Source organism: Eurosta solidaginis, chromosome 1 (genome assembly GCF_040869045.1).
Source record: "Eurosta solidaginis isolate ZX-2024a chromosome 1, ASM4086904v1, whole genome shotgun sequence".
Classification (NCBI taxonomy): Eukaryota; Metazoa; Arthropoda; class Insecta; order Diptera; family Tephritidae; genus Eurosta; species Eurosta solidaginis.
Window position 1 is genome coordinate 45,727,328 of NC_090319.1, and position 21,601 is coordinate 45,748,928.

Here is a 21,601-nt window from a genome sequence, read left to right on the forward strand (position 1 = left end):
AGCCCAGTTCTAAATTTTCCACGTTTTGAAATTCTCCTTTGTGTTCAATAAGAATTCCCAAGCATTGTGAATGATAACAAAGTGTGATATCTTCTGCATAGACGTCAAAATTCCAAAGTGATTGGATCACCTGATTTGTAATTGACTATCGCTCTCTCATTCTGTATCTCTTTCTATCACCCGCTGAAGATAGGCGCCGCCATATTGAACACCCTGTAAAAACGCTAAAAAGTAGCCATATTGAACATCCTGTCAGGCAGTTGACAGATAAGATATCACCATTAGTCAGCATTCACAATGTTCCCAAGCTCTACTTATGATTCTGTGAGTGCAGCTAATGAACTGGTAGAGAAGATCGAAAGCTTTACGTGCATTTCGAGACTCGAGAGTCTTACGAGAATCCGACTTCTCAAGTATCGAAATGAGAAGAAATTGTAAGTTCTACATATACTTGATATGAAGTGACTAAGGCGGAGGTCGAGAAGCTTAAGAGAAATTCTGAAATTCAAGAATCTTGCGTGAAGCCAAACTCTAGTTTCGCGAGTATCAAAATTCTTGCTGGCTACCGATCACGTTCTGGCAGTATTTTCACTGACCGTTCTGATCTCGCGAAGGGTAGCCACCGTTCAAGGCGCAGCTGCTTTAAAGAGTTAAGTTTAGAATGAACAAAGAGAGCTTCTTTCACCATACCTAAGTTGGTCTTAAAGAATAATAAAATCTTTTAGAGGTTTCTATTTAAAATTGCCGAAATAGCAGATCGCTACGCACCTATAAGTACGTTAGTGGCAGTGCGAGCCTTTTAAAACGGTCGGCCGACTGCACGGCCGTTGTGAACGAATTTTATAATTGAAATTTAAGTAACTTCCCGATAAGCTACAAACTTGAAAATTGGAATATAGTTCAGAACCCGATGTAATAATAAGAAAAAAAACTCCGATAGGTTGGGCATGGATGGATTAATTTCAAAAAATCGTATTTGTGGTCCGATTTGGTCCATATTTGGAACACATAGAAAGCGACCTATGATATCCGATTTGGCTCATATTTGGAACAAATATTACATAGAGTCCGGTAGAAGTGACATTAAATATTTTGGAGTTCGAGGCGGGACTAGTGTACGTGGCGCCGAGTAGAGTAGAATTTTGGAAGAATCATGTCTGGAGGACTTAGATTGTAAAAAATTGTCAGGAAAGAGTCCTTGTAATAATGAGTCACTAAATGAATTAAATAGAATGAGAAATAATAGGCAATTAAATAAAGGCTTACAACTTGAAAATAAAATAATTAAAACAAAATTTTTAAGTTAAAAGGTTTTATTGAAAACAATATTTACATGAAGTAATAATAATACTAAAAGCTAGAATATAATTAGGTAGGTCCTATATCCTATTATTACTTCATGTAAGTATTGTTTTTAATAAAACCGTTTAACTTAAAAATTTGTTTTTTAATTATTTTATTTCAAGAATGATTCAATATCTATAAGCATCAGGGCGGGTAGATTTGTGGGGAGGCAAAAATCGCCCATTGCTCTGTGAAAATCATATTCTAGGGATCAAAAGAAGAAACTTTGCCGAAGGAACCATACCTCTAAAACGAATTCTGATGCCCCCCCCCCCCAATAATGTTTGTATGGTGAACCCCCAGGGGGGTTCCAGGGGGTGTGCCACTGGCATCGGTGGGTCGGGCCTCCAAAGTTAGTGGGGGTCGGTCATACATTTGGACTCGATTGGAGCACTCTAAATGGGTCAAAGTAGGATTTTTCAAAATTTGCCTATACACAAAAGTTCGAACCAAATTTGGGGGGGGGGGGGGGGGGACATCCGAATTCGTTTTAGAGGTATGGTTCCTGCGGTAAAGTTACTTATTTTGATCCCTAGAATACGATTTTCACAGAGCAATGAGCGATTTTTAAATCGACCCGCACTAATAAGCATGGAGCATATGGTCTTTGTCAGTTATTTGTATCCACCATAGATGTATTTGTGGATCGCGAGGGAGGAAGGGAAAGGGAGGAGAAGAGAGAAGTTAAGCGGAAGTGATAAATGGAAAGGGCAGGGTCGTAGGAAAGAACAGATACGAATTATGGGGCGGAACATAAAAGAAAGTAGAGGGAATAGTAAGAGGCAGAAGATGGAAAGAGAGAAATAGAAGCTGATGGAAAGAGCAGAAAGGGGAAGGGGGGGGGGGGGGGACTCTTCGAATGTATTTCTGTGATAAAAGGCCTTTCATTGAAACTTCATTTCCATGCAGTCAAAATAAGAAGATACGCTTGACCTTAATATTTATCGGAGATAAATCCGGCCAAGTGATGTTTGTAAAAAGTTTACATGTGTTTGTTAAAATCGATCTCTGCAAACCTAGTTTTGTCTGCAGCCTTAATTTGGGCCTTTTTTTCTATCTTCCCTTCTAAAAATTATTAAAAAATTGATAAGTATTGTGGAGTAAGAGAACGAGAACAAGAAGGATTCATCTGTGCTAAAAGAAGCAAATGATATGTGACTTGTAGTGTTCGAAAACTTACTACTCTTCCTAAAATGCGGAGAGTTTAGAAAGGAATTTAATGATGAGTATAACAAGCTACAAATAAACCAGCTCATAAGGCGATAAGGTAACACCAAACGCCATATCTTGTAAGGTCATAGGTTTTGGAATAAAAGAAGTTTTAGATGAGAACGTACTACTATCCTTATATAACTTCGACAACAAATGAATAAGGAAACTTCAGCCGAGTTCGGAGGAAATGATGGTTGATGACTGGATATCACGAGGTTTTTGTTGTTGTTGTGTTAATGAAGAAACTTAACACTTAATATACGATGATCTTTATTGCTGGATCAGTACTTCTCCGTTAATGAATTCGGAGAACTGAGTTCCAAACTTCTTCATCTCCTTTTAATTATGCTTCGCCCCATCCAACAGTTGCGATCACACACAAACAGTCATCGTTAATCTCTTAGGAGAGTCCCAGTGCAGTTTTGATAGGGTTGGAACAGGAGATATGGGTATTATACTAGTTGGTTCCACTTTACTATAGAAATAATGGTTGATGTAATGTGGGGACACATTAAATGCAGGACATATATTGCGAAGTTCGGGGTTGACCTTGCATTACTAAAAGTTTAACCAAATCCAGTTTTGGAATCATGACTCACGTTTCCCTTTTTTCAACAGCGATTTTTAGATATTGAACTCTTCGAACCACATTCGCCGGGCATTTATCGACATATGGCCTTGCCGACTCTACTTGGATGAGGCTGATGGCATGCTCATGCCCACCTGATTCAAATGGCCGAACACTTGTGAGCCGAATTTCTTTGCAGCGCTTGAGGAGGTAACTTCTTATGTGCCTGGGAGCCAAAGATCCTTCAATAAGATGTCCGTTAGTTTGCTCAGGTTTCTGAGTATTTCTACTTTTACTCTTTATGCTCAATATTTCTACTCCATAAGTCGGCCGTGAAAACTTATGAATTCACCACATCGTGTCACCCTGCTCTTTCTTACTATAAAATATATAGATTGGGGCCTGTCGATTAAAAATCGCTCATTGCTCTGTGAAAATCGTATTCTAGGGATCAAAATAAGAAACTTTGCCCAAGGAACCATACCTCTAAACGAAAGAGGAGCACCACTGCGTATACGTAACATTTTAATATTACGTATAAACAAATAAAAACATTTTCAATAAAATAATTTGAAATGTTTGTATGATGAACCCCCAGGAGGGTTCCAGGGGGTGTGCCACTGGCATCGGTGGTCGGTGGGGGTCGGCCATACATTTGGACTCGAGTGGAGCACTCTAAATGGGTCAAAGTAGGATTTTTCAAAATTTGACACTACCTGGGGGGGGGGGCATCAGAATTCGTTTTAGGGGTATGGTTCCTTCGGCAAAGTTTCTTATTTTGATCCCTAGAATATGATTTTCACAGAGCAATGGGCGATTTTTTTGCCTCGCCACAAATCGACCCGCCCTAATATAGATATTACCCCTTGTCGAAGGCAGAATCCCTTCATCAGGCACCAATATTAATCTTGAAACCTTTTAACGAAAAATAGCGTCTTTGCTTGCCTCAGTCAAATGCTCCGTCAAATTAAATTTTGAAGCTTCATAGAAAAATTCGGAGAAATTACCTTTAAAATATCTGCTAAGATAACTAATAGCTGCTCTAAACATAGACTCACTCAAGACAAAGACATAACTAATTTGGAGATAAGCCGCCTCCAGACAAGAGGGGTTTGCACGGCATGCAGTTTGCGGCTTGAATCATGCGGCTATCCTAGAATGTGTGTCGAAATAAGTGCGGATTAAGTTTATCACAATATCCCGGTGGGAGTTTTATCAGTATGGCATGAATTCACCAGAAGGCTTTCGTTTTTCCTTTAAAGCAGGGAAAGCCTATTTCGTACCTAGCCTTACTGATTTGTATCGATAGTAGCTCAGTTTTCGAGGACCGTCCTAATCGAAATAATTACACGTCTTCTATTGTTTGGAGGTAGAATTTGCTATGGTGATGAAAATGGTGAATACAGAGCAGGCATACTTATTTTACTGAGTATGCTGACTTCCGTACTTGGAAGCATAACTTGAACATGTTGAGGAAGCCTCCGAGTATATTTCTCCCAAGAAAAGCTTCTCCGCGAAACTTTATCTGCCTTGCAAGTTATTCGAACGTAAAATAAAAAGTAGTAAGACGAAAATTGTAAGAGGAAATCATCCCAAATCGTGATGTTATAATACTAACACTTGAATACAAAAATAACTGTATTCTTTTTTTTAGGTGAAAAACACAGTTGAGTATTAGATTCCCCACTCTATCTTCTAAACACTTGTTTTTCACTCTAAGGCCCGATTTTCAGTAATTGGTTAAGCTAAGCTTAAACTAAGTTTGCTTAAACTCTAGTCAAATTTAAACTCCAGTTAAACTACTCAGCAGTTTTTCAGTCACAGTTTCAGGCCGCCTTCTGGCTTAACTTTTTTGTGCGGAAACATTGTTTTTTTATTATCTAGATAATTTGTAGATACGGCAACAGCTGGATTTTGTTTACCCAACAAACATGGAAACACAATTCTCCAACGAAATATATATCTAGTTCCGGAAGTGAAATCCAACATCACTACTTAATTCCTTTTAAAGCAGATATTTCTCGATTTGATATCCAACTTCATTCTTAAAATACTACCAACCTTTGAGAAATTTTGTAAAATTAAGATGTTTCGAGTTGATCTCCAACGTCATTCATATTTTCCAATTATTATCCAATTTTCGAGAGATTTTGAGACAGTTTGTACAGTTTTCAAGTGAATATTCAACACATTTCTGCAGTTGATGTCCTACACTGGATATCGAGTTGAGGAGGAATTGAAAAAATAACTGCAAGGTGGTCTCACAAAAACGAACAGCTGTTTATTGTGAGAAATAAACACCTGGTTGATAGCAGTAATGAAGCGTAATTAATCAAAAATAAATTATATATATTTTATTTTTGTTTTTATCGGCCTATTGATAAATCATTCAAGGTTCGAATCGAGCTCAAGGCCAGAACAATATTTTTTTCTAATGATAATTATTGTTATTTTTTAATTTTTCTAAATTTGAAAAATTGTATTTTGTTTTTGGAATAGTAATTAGAAAATTTTTCAGACAACCTACCATTGCTGCGCAGATAGATCCATTTCGAAGGGTGCTAAGCCTTGATCATCAGTACGCTTTAGGCATGCTGCGCTAACCATTTAGCTATATATTTTATTTTATTTTCATGAAAATACTGGAGCATGGAATTTTACATTTAAGTCCAGTTAGAGAACCACAAGTTGTTAATTAAATTCTTTCATAATAGCATTTAGTTCTTTATAAAAAATTCCCTCTTTTGCTGAGTACGCTATGATGCTCAAGTTGAGCCACTGTTTCGAAACAACTCTTGAGATTTTAAAAGTATGCCTAGTTATCAACATGAGCTCTAATTGTACTCAAGCCAAAATGTTTGTTGGGTATATTCGACGCCATTTCGTACGAACTCAAATAACTGATAAGTTAACTAGAGTTTAACTGTGCCAGATCGGCCGCTTAAGCTCAGCTTAAATTTCAGTTAAGGTAGACTGAAAAACTGCAAAATAAGTTTAAGCGTAGTTTAACAAACAACAAAAAAACAAACTGAGTTGAACTTGTACTGAAAAACCGGGCTTAAACCGAGCAGACGAAATCCTGGAAATAAGAATATTTTTTATTTTTTCTCCACATTTCAAATGAATAACAGCGAATATTAAAATGGCGAAAATGTAAAATGGTTGAGTTAAGTGCTGTGAATGGGAAATAAGACATATGTGCATATATATGTATATATACATGGATGTCTGCGAATATATTTTACATACAAAGTAGGAGCCAAAAAGTTGGTTAAGACAAATTATGTTGTATATCATGTAGATTTGTGAATGTTTATAGAATTTATTTGCTCTAGACAGAGATCGCTGATAAGGATTATTGTTATAGTGTAGCGAAGTTTAGAAACTCTCGATTATTCAATATTTTTTGCGCTACATATATATACATAAGTAAAAACTTGGAATACAAAGCGTGAACAGAGGTGAGCAGTGCTGCTAAAATTTTGTATATGGAAGTTCAAATCACAATACATGAGCAAAATTGTATGTGCCCTGATTTTTTTTATACTCAGCTGAGCAGAGCTCACAGAGTATATTAACTTTGTTCGCATAATGGTAATCCGTAACGACATAAACTAATGGAGATAGATATAAACTTCTATATATCAAAATAATCTGAGCGAAAAAAGAAATTAATTTACCCATGTCCGTCCGTCCGTCTGTCCGTAAACACGACAACTTAAGTAAATTTGCATGTATCTTGATGAAATTTTGTACGTAGGTTTCTGGGCACTCATCTCAGATTGCTATTTAAAATGAACGAAATCGGACTACAACCACGCCCACTTTTCGATATCGAAAATTTGGAAAAACCGAAAAAGTGCGATAATTCATTACCAAAGCCGGATAAAGCGATGAAACTTGGTAGGTGCGGTGACCTTATGACGCAAAATAGAAAACTAGTAAAATTTTGGACAATGGGCGTGGCAACGCCCACTTTTAAAAGAAGGCAATTTAAAAGTTTTGCAAGCCGTAATTTGGCAGTCGTTGAAGATATCATGATGAAATTTGGCAGGCACGTTACTCCTATTATTATATGTGTGCTTAATAAAAATTAGAAAAATCGGATGAAGAATACGCCCACTTTAAACACAATTTTGTTAAAGTCAAATTTTAACAAAAAATTTAATATCTTTACAATATATAAGTAAATTATGTCAACCTTCAACTCCAGTAATGACATGGTGCAACAAAATACAAAAATAAAAGAAATTTTAAAAATGGGAGTGGCTCCGCTTTTTTTCATTTAATTTGTCTAGGATACTTTTAATGCCATAAGTCAAACAAAAATTTACTAATCCTTGTGAAATTTGGTGGGGGTTCAGACTCTAAAGATAACTGTTTTCTGTTAAAAAGGGCGAAATCGGTTGAAGCTACGCCCAGTTTTTATACACAGTCGACTGTCTGTCCTTCCACTCGGCCATTAACACGATAACTTCATCAAAAATCGATATATCTTTACTAAACTCAGTTCAAGTACTTATCTGAACTCACTTAATATTGGTGTAAAAAATGGCCGAAATCCGACTATGACCACGCCCACTTTTTCGATATCAAAAACTACTAAAAATGAAAAAAATGCCATAATAATATACCAAATACGAAATGAGGCATGAAACATGGTAATTGGATTGGTTTATTGACGCAAAATATAACTTTAGAAATAAACTTTGTAAAATGGGTGTGACATGTACCATATTAAGTAGAAGAAAATGAAAAAGTTTTGCAGGGCGAAATCAAAAGCCCTTGGAATCTTGGAAGAATAACTGTTCGTGGTATTACATATATAAATAAATTAGCGGTACCCGACAGATGATGTTCTGGGTCACCCTGGTCCAAATTTTGTTCGATATCTCGAAAACGCCTTCACATATACAACTACCACCACTCCTTTTTAAGACCCTCATTAATACCTTTAATTTGATACCCATATCGACACATTGCAGAGTCACCCTGGTCCACCTTTATGGCGATATCTCGAAAAGGCGTCCACCTATAGAACTAAGACCCACTCTCTTGTAGAATACTCATTAACACCTTTCATTTAATACCCATATTGTACAAACAAATTGTGGAGTCACCCCTGGTCCACCTTTATGGCGATATCTCGAAAAGGCGTCCACATATAGAACTAAGGCCCACGCCCTTTTAAAATACTCATTAGCACCTTTCATTTGATACCCATATCGTACAAGCAAATTCTAGAGTCACCACTGGTCCACCTTTATGGCGATATCTCGAAAAGGCGTCCACCTATAGAACTAAGACCCATTCCCTTTTAAAATACTCATTAACTCCTTTCATTTGATAGCCATATCGTACAAACAAATTCTTCAGTCACCCCTGGTCCACCTTTATGGCGATATCTCGAAAAGGCGTCCACCCATAGATCTAAGGCCCACTCCCTTTTAAAATACTCATTAACACCTTTCGTTTGATACCCATATTGTACAAACACATTCTACAGTCACCCCTGGTCCACTTTTATTGCGATATCTCGAAAAGGCGTCCACCCATAGAACTAAGGCCCACTCCCTTTTAAAATACTCATTAACACTTTCATTTGATACCCATATCGTACAAATTGTAGAGTCAACCCTGATCCACCTTTATGGCGATATCCCTAAATGGCGTCCACCTATAGAACTATGGTGGAACACTCCCTCTTAAAATGCTCTTTAATACCTTCCATTTGATATCCATGTCATACAAACACATTCCAGGGTTACCCTAGGCTCATTTTACTACGAGGTGATTTTCCCTTATTTTGTCTCCATAGCTCTCAACTGAGTATGTAATGTTCGGTTACACCCGAACTTAGCCTTCCTTACTTGTTTTGACTTCATTTTAAGCCAATTATGTTATCACAAATTTTAGCTAGCTTTTTGAAATAGATTTCTTGTCAGACGGCTTCGATATGGCTTTTACCTGACTACTTCGGCATAGCTTAAAGTCGACTAGTTTTAATTGGCTTATAGTGGAACCTCTTTCTATAGCCTTTGGCAGATTTTATTGCTACCCAACCTTAAAAAAGTACTGCAAGCTTTTTAATGGCAATTTCAACATTTATTTTTTATAAATTTAAAATATTTTGCAAACATTCATAATGCAAGTAATAAATATTAACAAACAATAAAATTCGTACAGTTTAACAATTAAATCGAACAGTAAAACGGACAATTAACAGTTATATTCTAAAATTACATTTATGGTTTATATGAATGAAATGAAAACGGCGTTTTTTAATAAATTTCATTGCAGACCGTAAAGAGGTTTCGGGATATTTTGCGGATACTGAACGAATTGCCATTGTTGAAAAAGAACATAAAAAATAATAATTATTAGTATTTCTACTAATTTATTAATTCCCTTTAAGTGCTTCAAATAAGTGCTTAAAATCTTTAGTTTTTTACCGTCTATTAAATTCAATTATGACGTGTTTGGACATTACTTCCACCAACGTTTTTGCAAGCTGGCCCTTAATAAGAAGGGATGTCATATCCTTTGTCTTCAAAAGAAAAAAAGTATAAATACAGCATATACCAAAATTATGCTTACATAAATAGCTTGGTTTTCCTCCGCTATAGCACTATTAAGACGGTCCATCTAATCCATGTTTTTAATGGGGAAAGCTTTTCTGACATCGTCATTCTCATTTTCCTGTCGCAAAAGCCTTTCAGACAACACTTTCTGATTTGCCAAGGCTTCCATAATAACTACGTTTTGCGAGACTACAGTATGTAAAATGATACAAAAATAACAACAGCAATTTTTACCTTTCAGTTCCTTTAGTATTTCTGTCAAATGCTGAAATTTCTCTTCAAAAAGCGTCCTCAGATTAGTGCAATTTCCGCAAGGATTGTTCTCCATATAATCTAAAAAATAACGTGTTAAATAACATTTAATTATATTATACCTACATAATTACGTATATTTATTTATTTATTTATTTAGTGTTTGTACCAGGAAGGCTTACGTCTTTTAGGCAGTACATCAATCCGATTAAGTAATTATACATACCTAAATGTTACAAAAAGGAACTTACTTGTTCTTTTTTGTTATATGTATATGTTATATGTAAATATCTATATATTAGTACGCTAACAAAATTTCCATACAAACAATTGACAGGCGGTTTCGCATAGTTAGCATACGTAAAATCATATAAAAGTGATATTAATCGATTCGTATAGATCAGCCGCAGTGTATAGTCCTATTTTTGTTAACAAATATTACTCTAATTGTCTATAATTAATAGAAAAAGTTTTTTGTGAATCCAACAATCTCTCCAAATTTGGATATTTACTTTCTTGCACAAAAGCGCGCCATCTTTGGACAAATTATGTAAGTGCTCTAAGACACAAGAAAAAGTTTTTTGTAAATCCAACAATCTTTCCAAATATGGATATTTACTTTCTTGCACAAAAGCGCGCCATCTTTGGACAAATAATGTAAGTGCTCTAAGCCACAAACCTACATAAGCGTGAAAGATTAAAACATGGTTTCCCATTGTTGCAACTTACCTATAATAGCCTCTACCAAAATCCTAAATAATTGTTCCAAAATAATTTGTAGCGTACCAAAAAATCTTAAATAGAATTAATTTTTGACGTGCCGATTTTTTGTGGCAAATTTCACTTACACGTAAATACATAAGCCTTTATTTAACAGATTCTTTGTTTTTTATTTTAGTTGTTTTCAAAAAAACATAAAATCGCAAATAATGAGTTAACTTTAGTTGAAACTAACTAATTTATTTATAACAATTAATGGCAAATTTGCCCCAAAATGTTTTAGCATTTGCAGATTTAATCCTCATTTTAGATAAAGTACGTCGTATACTAAAAAAAAAAAAATTTACAAAAATATAAAATTAAATTTTTTATATTGTCTTTTATGCTAATTTATTTTAATTCTTATTTTATTTTATTATATATTCTCTTATGCCAAATTGGTTTATTATTATTTAAATGCAACCCGTATTGCATAGGCAGTATATTACCCACTATCTATATATTAATACGCTAACAAAATTTCCATACAAACAATTGACAGGCGGTTTCGCATAGTTAGCATACGTAAAATCATATAAAAGTTATATGAATCGATTCGTATAGATTAGCCGCAGTGTATAGTCCTATTTTTGTTAACAAATATTACTCTATTTGTTTATAATTAATAGAAAAAGTTTTTTGTAAATCCAACAATCTCTCCAAATATCGATATTTACTTTCTTGCACAAAAGCGCGCCATCTTTGGACTAATTATGTAAGTGCTCTATCCGAAGATTAGTATCTTCATATTTCCACAATGATCACATTAAAACCCGGAAAAAAGTCTCAGTGCACTTATTGCGTTTTTATATGGAACTGTTTGTTCACTTCACTTAATTTCAAGTAATTTCACCATAATTCTATGTCAATTTCATTTGATTCTACATAATTTTTATATTTTTGTTTAAGGAGCTGCATACCAAAACGTTATAATTACATGTGAAAAGTTTGTAGAAAATTTAAGAAAATACAATGAAAAAGTACAAAGTCTTAGATAAAATTCAAAATTTTACAGAAAAAGTTAAATAAGTTTGACCAGTCTGCTATATTTCCAACACTTGATGCATAGTCTGAGTTGAAAAAAATACACGTTGGTCGAATTTCGACCACAGGCGATACTAGTATGAATAATTATACTTACATTGGGTAGGTAAGCTTTGCAAAGTGTTGCATTTTAAATTTTATTAAATTTAATTTAATTTTATATTGCAACTATTGAATCGTTTCTTTCACAAAATTTACTTTTTATGAAGTTACTCAGAGTTAATGCATTGAGCACTAATTCTCAAAGCTAACAAAAGTAAAGTAGTTATTTTATAAACTGCTTTTTTCTGCATTACTTTATGGTTAGCTAAAATTCCCCCTGTAAAAACTTACAAACGCAAAGAATTTTATTCTCCTATTATTTACTTCTGCACGACTTTGTAGTCAACTAAAAATCAACATAGAAAAATTTATAAGAGGTGATCAATTTTATTTTTCAGCGGCTTACTTCTGCATGACTTTAGGCTGACTAAAAGCCAGTCTTAACAAACTAACCAGCTATTAAGAATTATGTTCTTAACTTGTTGATTTCTGTATGACTTTAGAACCAAGTAAAAGACAATTGGTTGGTTTCTGCAAGACTTTAGGGTTAGCTATAAACTAAGCTAGAAAAATTGGCTTAAATGTATTTTTTTGTGAGACTGGCCACAAAAGTCCCGACTGGGGAAGTTCAAATCACAATACATGTGCAAAATTGTATGTTCCCTGAACTTTTTTTGTATTTAAAAAAAAAAAATAAATTTAAAAAATTTTAATTATTTGAGGTCGGGAAAAGTTGAGGACTTGGTTTCAAGTTACAAAATGTTTGCCCTAAATATTACGTAAATAGTTATATCGTCAACATACAAGAGCCAATAAATTTAATTCTGAAAGTTGCGAAAAATTACAGTTAATTTGTGTCGTCGGAATTGGTTTTCAATAATCATACTAAAAGTGAATGTGAAGATTTCCGGAATGCTGGAAATTGGAATTGAGTTTGAAAAATTTCGAAATGCTTAATTAGAGGGCTCCGCATAGTTTGTTTTAAATTAGTCTTAAAATTTACATATATTAGCAGCAGAGATTACTGGGGTGCTGAAATACCACCTGAATGGTTGCACGGTTGCTTAATGGAACCCCCACTTTCAATAAGAAAATGTCTCATGACCAGCATAAATAATATAGCGAATTTAAATAAAAAGCACAGAAAATACCCCATAAGAGTAACTCTAGGCTAAAACTAGGTGTATTTTTTTCAAGCGAGCTTGAAGAAAACGCTTCAACTAGCTAAACCTTTTCATTATGCCAAAACCGTATAGATGGTAGAGGTTTATCAGCAAATTGTTACTTTTTTTCGCTGCTATGACATTTCTACTTCTAGCGCAGTATGTTTTTGACACTCAACCAGAGAACTACAAAAACAAAATACATGAAATGCGTGTGTTTGTTTGTATGTATGTCACCCTGCCGCTACGCTGTTATTTTGTTATTTTTGTATATCTGCACATTCGTATGTTCATTTCATTCGCTCGTTCACAATAGTGCCCTATTCTTGAATATGCAACACTATACAATACTATCAATCAGGTCGACAATTACCTAAGCGGTTTCAACTGAAAGCGCTTAGCCAACTCAACTCGATTACTTTTTATTGTTGCTTTCCATGCAATTCGGTAAGCTAGCTAGAGTTTTAATTGTACTAGTCAGCAACGAAATACAGCTACTAGTGCACTTCTACTGCATTCTGAACCACAAAAGGTTCGTCCATCTATCTTCTTTTTCATGCTTTAAACTGGCGACTTTAACATGGCGATGTTCTAGGCGGTGGAACCCCGCTGCATTACTTTTTGACTAGTTCCTAACTATATACAAACTTCCACTTTAGAAATATTTCTTTATTGGTACTTTTTCGAACTAGTGTAAAATTTTAAAGCTGATATCTAGTTCTCTCTTGGTATTATTTCGTTGGCTCCGAACCGGAACCTAATTCTACTTGTTGCTTCTAGTATTATATTATCGCCTTTTTCGATAGTTCCGGACTGGTGGAATAGTGTTGAAAAAAAGGCATACTCATATGTAGACGTAGCTCGTTAAAGCTGGAGGCCGTTTTTTTTTTTTTTTTGTTGGTGGCCTATTTTTAAATATATGTTAAATATGAAATATAAAAATCCAGATTGTCGATTTTTCAACTGCAAATCTAGCTACTAACAATCCAGTACTTATTTGGCGCTCTAGGTCTAGTTCCGATCCAGAAATTTGTAACACTAGTTACCGACTTCCCTTGAGGGTAACTAAGTAATATCGTACGATGTTAGAATAGGTTCCTCTTCTTTTGGTACAGTTTTTCTTAAATTCTTTTTAATATGCCCCATATATTTCAGCTCTGCGGTCAATTATCTTTTTTAATTTTTTTATGAAACTATTTTGATTACAAATTTTTTTCAGTGCTATTATATTTTTGAATAATTTTTAGTTGTCGAATTGTTAGTGTCAAGTTTTTTTTATCATACACAAGTGCCTGAGCTTCGTACGGCAGTGCTTTTTCTTGGCACTTGCATAAGATGATTCGAAATTATATATGAGGGCATATGGTAGTGCGACAAATATTTTTATACCTTTCATTAACATGAAATGATATAAAAACTTTGGCCCGATGTTTGTTACGTTGAGAAATATAGAGGATAGACTCACCATTAAGTATACCGAATTGATCAGGGCCAGGAACTGAGTTGATATAGCCATATCCGTCTGTCCGTCCGTCCATCCATCTGTCTGTTTGAACGCAAACTAGTCCCTCAAATTTTGAGATATCTCAATGAAATTTGGCACAAGGATGTATTTTTGTATTATATTAGACATTTGTCGGATCCGGTAGGATCGGACCACTATAACAAATATCTCCCATACAACCGATCGTTCAGATAAGACGATTTTGGTCATTCCTGCCGCAATTTAAAAACTATAAACGTGAAACTCGGTGATATATATTCTAATATATCATAGAAGATATTCTGAAAAAAAAATCACTTCGATCGGAGCTATAAATAATATATATCCCATTCCGATCGTTCAGATAAGGGGGTTTTTTCCTTTTTTTATTTTATATTTATCTTAAAAATCGCTTAGGTATGTACATCTATATATTTCTTATCTTATACATCCGATTATTTGGAGATTACGAACGGGATAAGATTATTGTTCAGCCCCATAAAGCTGAAGATAGTCCCTTCCTTACTTGTTTTTTTTTTTTTATATTTGAAATGTGAATTTGTATTAGTGCCTATGATTCAGGGCAAAACAAAAACAAATGTGCTCTAAGTATATAGGGGTTGAGCAGCCCTGGAGGTGAGTATATAGATACAATAACAATAACACAAGTATACACGGTTTTGGATCTACGCAACTAAAAGTGTTTTTTAAGACAATTTATGACGCTGAATCCGATTCCTCATTCCGTTTTTTAAGATTTATTCTAGTTTTTAATACAGTCAGAAAATTCATTTTTAAAGATTTTTGTCAAATAATATTCTTTTTATTAATTTAAAAGTAACAAATCAGAAATGAAGATTGGTGGAACTTTGCCTTTTGTATTCTTTAGTATCTGTTTCGCGTATTAGAGTTCAACAGTAGTCGCTCATCATGCCTTCATCCCAAAATCCTTGGTATCGCCTTTCAATTTTGGCTAGATCTTGGTGTAGCCGCTCTCCTTGTTCGTCGGTCGTATCACCCAAGTTTTCGGGAAAGAAATGCAGAAAATGCATCTTTAGAGACATTCTAGCTCCAATCTTTCGATAATTTTCCAATATGTCGCCAATAATTTCCTTAAAATTAGGGGATTTGTGATTACCAAGAAAGTGGTGAATGATATTTTGAAAAGATGCCCATGCGGCTGCTTCATCGGGCGTTAAACATTTTGTAAATTTTTTATCAGCCATTAATTTTCTATAATCAGGTCCAAAAAAATTCCTTCTTTCATTTTTGCATATGACAGTTTAGGGAACAACTTGATTAAGTACTGAAAACTGGTCTTTCACGGTTTATTGCTTTGACGAAGTTCTTTATAAGGCCTAGTATAATGTGAAAAGGGTGGCAGGAAAATGTCTTGTGGATTTACAAGGGGTTCAGCGGAGACGTTTTGCTGTCCAGGCTCATATTGAGTACGACTTTGCCATTCTTTTCTCACACAATGATGTTCAGTTGCGCTCCTATCCCTCAAGCATACAAAACAAAAAAATTTGGTGAATCCAGATTGCATCCCAGTTAAGATACCAATTACCTGCATTTTTATTTGCCCTAATCACTTATATTATTTTACAGTTACAGTTGAAATGACTTAACAAGCAGTGCCACTATTTAAAAGCTGCTATAACAGCACAATGGAGCTATCATGCGAGAACTCGGAAACTAGAATCAATCTTAAAGAACTGAATGCAGATTCGAATTCAGCATATGAAATATAGTTAAGAACCGTTCTTATCTGCTCAAGAAAATACGACAACTTAAGGACCCATAAATCAAACCACAAGCACAAAAACAACAACTTCACAACACTATATCAGCTCCAACAACGTAGACAAGAGAAAAGACAAACTTTATAATGTATCCCTCAAGACATAATACAGCAGCATATTTCTAGTCGAGGTGCTCAACTTTACAGTCGACTGCTTTTATCCGTTGAACTAACTTCATGTTAGTGTCAAAGTCAGATGGCAAGCCTGGAGAATAAAGAGATGAGAGAGAGCGAAGTCACGACGACAGCGAAGATGTGAGACGAAGAGCAGCTAGTCAGTTGGTAGATGAACGGCCATCACGACGAACGTACTTAATTTTGATATATTAAAATAATTAAACTTTGTATTGTACTTCTCTAAATTATTTTATTAAATTAAATTCCATATTACATATTAAACAATTGTCGGTCTTTAAACATTTCTTAACAACTCAGACAGCGGGATTGTATATCCAAACGCCTACAACAAAACGAAACGTTGTACAAATATACATACGTACAAAAAAAAAAATTCTTCGAGAACTTTCAACGTGAAAAGCAGCGCAAATTGCAAGTGGTTGCTAAACGGCAGCAGCTTTTGGACAGAGAAGTCTCAACGACGCAGTCAGGTATTAGTACTGCAATAAAACGCAACAACGTATCGTCAACGTTGTATAACGAAAATTATTTAATACACGAATTTTGCAACGAATTGCAAATACGGAAAACGTAAAATTTTGTAGAACTTTTACGCTTAAGTTCACAAACAACGACCAGCAGATAAACGACAGAGCAGTTGACGTCGCAAACCAACAGAGGCGCTAACTTCACTGCGCATACATTTTCGACTGCGCAGCTACGAAGCGAATCGACTTCAACTCATCGTCACTGCTGAAAAGAACCAACGTACCCATTTGAAGAGCGAAACACACACAGCCATAGGTATTAGTGTGTATACAGCATTGAAAATCGGTAACATAATTTGTAGCAAAGCAAATTAATACGAATAGGAATATTAAACGACGAAAAATCAAAGTAAAATACAGCGGAAGGGAAAGAAATAAGAACGGGTAGTGTAATTTTAGCGAACGGCAAATGCTAAAATTTACAAGGAGGGTGAAATAAAATATAAACGAATTGTATTTTATAGTAATAAAATATTTTATTTTACATGCACAATGATTAAACTGAATACGCTAAGGGTAATTCAGTTGAATACACTGCTGCGGGCCAATGGTTTGCCAACGACTGGTATTAAGGCAGCCAAAGTATCGAAGCTTCAAGAAATTTTAGGCGTGGATGAAATAGATCCGGCAGAACTGGAAGACGAGAGTGTCGAGTCAACAAATGATTTAAGAACACAACTCAACAGCTTGAGGGAAGCAATGGCGGGGTTAACGTCAGCACTTGGGACATTCAATTCAAATCCACCACAGGTACCAAACAACAGCGCACCTGAACCAGTATTTAACGATAACGACGATGCTGAGTCAGTTGTAAATGAACCAGCTTGGGCGTCAGCTGATGATTTACGTAGAGTATCGTATCCAAGAGTAACTATTCAAGATATGATCGGGGTGATGCCCGAATTCGACCCACTCAAAACGTCAGCATCACCAACGCAGTTTTTAATTCGAATTGAGCAGTTGCAAAAATGCCACGGTTGGAAAGAAGAAATGGTGTTGATTGCAGTTCAGCACAAAATGAAGGGTATGGCCAAACGTTGGCTGGATGCACAACCTGTTTTTCAGTCATGGTCGCAATTCGTGAACGCATTTAAAATCGATTTTCCTTCAACACACAATGCAGCTGAGGCACATAAAATGCTTATGAGACGCAAGCGGAAAAATGGTGAAGACTATGTAGAATATTATTATTCTATGCTAACTATAGGTAGACAGGGTTTGGTGGATGATGTTTCCATCAATACACATATAATTAGTGGTCTCAACGACGGTGCATTAACAAAAGCACTAGCAGCAATGAGCTTTGGTACATGTAGTCAATTATTACTTGCACTCAAGAACTTAACGATGACAAGTAGTATTTCAACAACATCCACAGTTCCAACGCAGCAAGCATTGAAGTCAGAAACGAAATCTAATTCGAAGCCAACGCAAATAAAGTGCTTCAATTGTAATGAGAACGGTCATATCGCAATCAAGTGTCCACAACCTCAACGAAAGATACGTTGTACTGTATGTACGAAAATAGGGCACGAAGCCAAGAACTGCAACAAGAAACCAACAGTCACAAAGATTGGTAACCACAATGAAAGCAACGAAGCTCCTCCGGTCATGAAATCGGTTGAGTTAAATGGAAAACAGTTCGAAGCATTTATTGACACCGGAAGCGTTTGTTCCTTGATACGCGAATCAGCTACAGATGGTATGGAGATACTGGAGGCTAACAGATGCTTTACGGGATTCGGCGGGTCCAAGGTGCAAGTGACAAAGCAAGTCAACGTCGTCGCAAATATTAATGACGTTAAACAAGAAATAACTCTTTATGTTGTCGCGGATAGACTGCTGCCCTACGAAATTTTATTGGGTCGGGATGTCTTACAAAATAATGGGTATAACATGGTTATAGACAGAGATGTATTACATCTAGACGAAGCTAAGTCAAATAGTTTTAATATATTCAGCGACTTATCTGAAGAAGAGAAAAACAAGGTACGTAATCTTCTAATTGCTAAGCAAAATTGTTTTGCGGAAGATATAAGCCGCATTGGTAGATGCAAAAACGCACAAATGACGATAGAGGTAACTAAATCAGGTCCTATACTTGGTAAACGATATCAAGTTCCTTTTTCACAACGCCCAGAGCTATCGAGAATTTTGTCAGAGCTGTTGGACAACGATATTATACGTCCAAGTAGTTCACCACATGCAGCTTCAGTACTTCTAGTAAAAAAATCCAATGGCGAAAATCGAATGTGTATCGACTATCGTGCACTTAATGAAGTTACGGTAAGGAAAAACTACGTAATGCCAATAGTGGAAGAACAACTTTCACGTCTTTCGGGTAATAAATATTATACGACATTAGACATGACGTCCGGTTATTACCAGGTACCGATGAACGAAGAATCAAAAAAGTATACAGCATTTTTAACTCACGAGGGTTTGTTTGAGCATAACGTTATGCCTTTTGGTTTAGTCAACGCGCCGATGGTTTTTCAGGAAATAGTTGTAAACTTAATCAAGTCACTTAAGCATCGTGAACAGGTGGTAAGCTATGTTGATGAGGTCATTATAGCCACGAAGACAGTCGACGAAGGTGTCACGGTACTTAAAGAGTTTTTGGAAGCTATCGAAGTAGCAGGTCTCACGCTTAGACCATCTAAGTGTAGGTTTATGGCCAAACAGGTTCAGTTTCTTGGTCACGATATCAACAGTGAGGGAATACGCCCCGGCGAAAATAAGACAAAGGTCATCGAAGAATATTCAAAACCATCTTCAACCAAAGAGGTGCGACAGTTTTTAGGAGTGACAGGTTATTTCAGAAAATTTGTTAAAAATTATTGTATATTGGCTCGTCCATTAACGATGTTGCTTAAAAAGAATGCAGGGTTTGTTTGGAATCAGGAACAAAACGACGCTTTTGAAAAACTAAAAACGATGATAATCACGAAGCCTGTACTAACAATATACGATGCAACTAAGCCACATGAGGTGCATACGGATGCGAGTTCCATAGGACTATCCGGAGTATTACTACAAAACGACAACGGCACTGAATGGAAACCTGTATTTTATTTTAGTAGACAATGTAACGAAGCTGAACGAAACTATGCCAGCCATGAGCTAGAGGTTCTGGCAATAGTTGAAACTTTGCAACGATACAGAATGTATTTAATTGGACAGAAATTTAACGTAATCACGGACTGTAATGCTATAGCCGTGACAAAAGCAACTACCCCATTGTTACCCAGAGTGGCTAGATGGTGGCTCAAACTACAGGAGTTTGATTTTCAATGTATCCATCGGGCAGGTGCAAAGAATACACTGGCTGACGGCTTAAGCCGAAGTCCAACTCTTCCACCAACGAAACCAATAACGATAGCGGAATCAGTATACCAATTGGTCAATATCGACAACGATTGGGTGTCGGCAATGCAGAGACAGGATGAAACCCTAAAGGAGATCGTCGATGTTCTTAACGGTAAGGAAACATTTAACGCACGTCAATTGAAGGATGACTACGTACTACAAGGTCAACGTCTATATCGTAAAGTCAATGGAAATAAACTACTGGTAGTTCCGAAGGGCGTGAAATGGCGATTAACAAGAGCGTGCCATGACGAAGCAGGTCACTTCGGGTTGGAAAAGACTTGTGAACGGTTATCCAAAGACTTTTGGTTTGCTCGTATGCGTCAATATGTGAAATCTTACATAGCATCATGTCCAGAATGTTGTATCAATAAAGTCACAGGGGGTAAAAAAGAAGCCCAGCTACATATTAGCGATGTTGTCCCAATACCATTCCGTTGCGTACATATCGATCATTTAGGACCATTCGTACGCAGTAAACACGGTAATTTGTACATTCTTGTAATTGTTTGTTCTTTCACGAAATATGTAGTTATACGACCATTACGGAATACGAAAACAACTCCAATTTTAAAGACATTACGTGATTTTATGACGGTTTACGGATGTCCCAGGCAAATTGTTTCGGACAGAGGAACGGCATTTACTTCCAAAGAGTTTCAAAACTTTATCGAACGATACGACATCCGTCATACAAAAGTAGCAGTACGCACACCTCGTGCCAACGGTCAGGCAGAACGTGTTAATAAAACTATTTTGGCATCGCTTAAATGCAGCACTAAATCCGACAAGGATTGGGACGAAGCACTACCACAACTTCAGTGGTGCATCAACTCTCAAAGTAATGCAACGACCAAGCAGAGTCCAAATAGCCTCATTTTTACATATAAACTTCGTGACGTCACCACAAATCGATTGATTCAGGCCGTGCAAGATGAACGTGATGATACTAGTCGCCACGACAACTTCCGCATGGAATCAGTGGCTGAACGAATTAATTCTGAAAGGGCCAAATGGAAGCAACGGTTTGATGCGAATCATAAAACGCCAAAACCATACAACGAAGGAGATTTGATCATGGTTAACTATGTACCTCAACCCACTGGTACCTCGCACAAGCTTGATCCGTCGTACAAAGGACCGTATTTGGTAACCAAAGTTTTACCTAACAACCGCTACGTAGTAGAAGATCTCCCAGATAATTTAACTCGACGAAAACCCTATATAGGCGTATTCACAAATGAAAACATGAAACCATGGTGTACTCAAAGTTTATTAGACGACGACTTGGAGATTGAAAAATCCGATCACCACAACA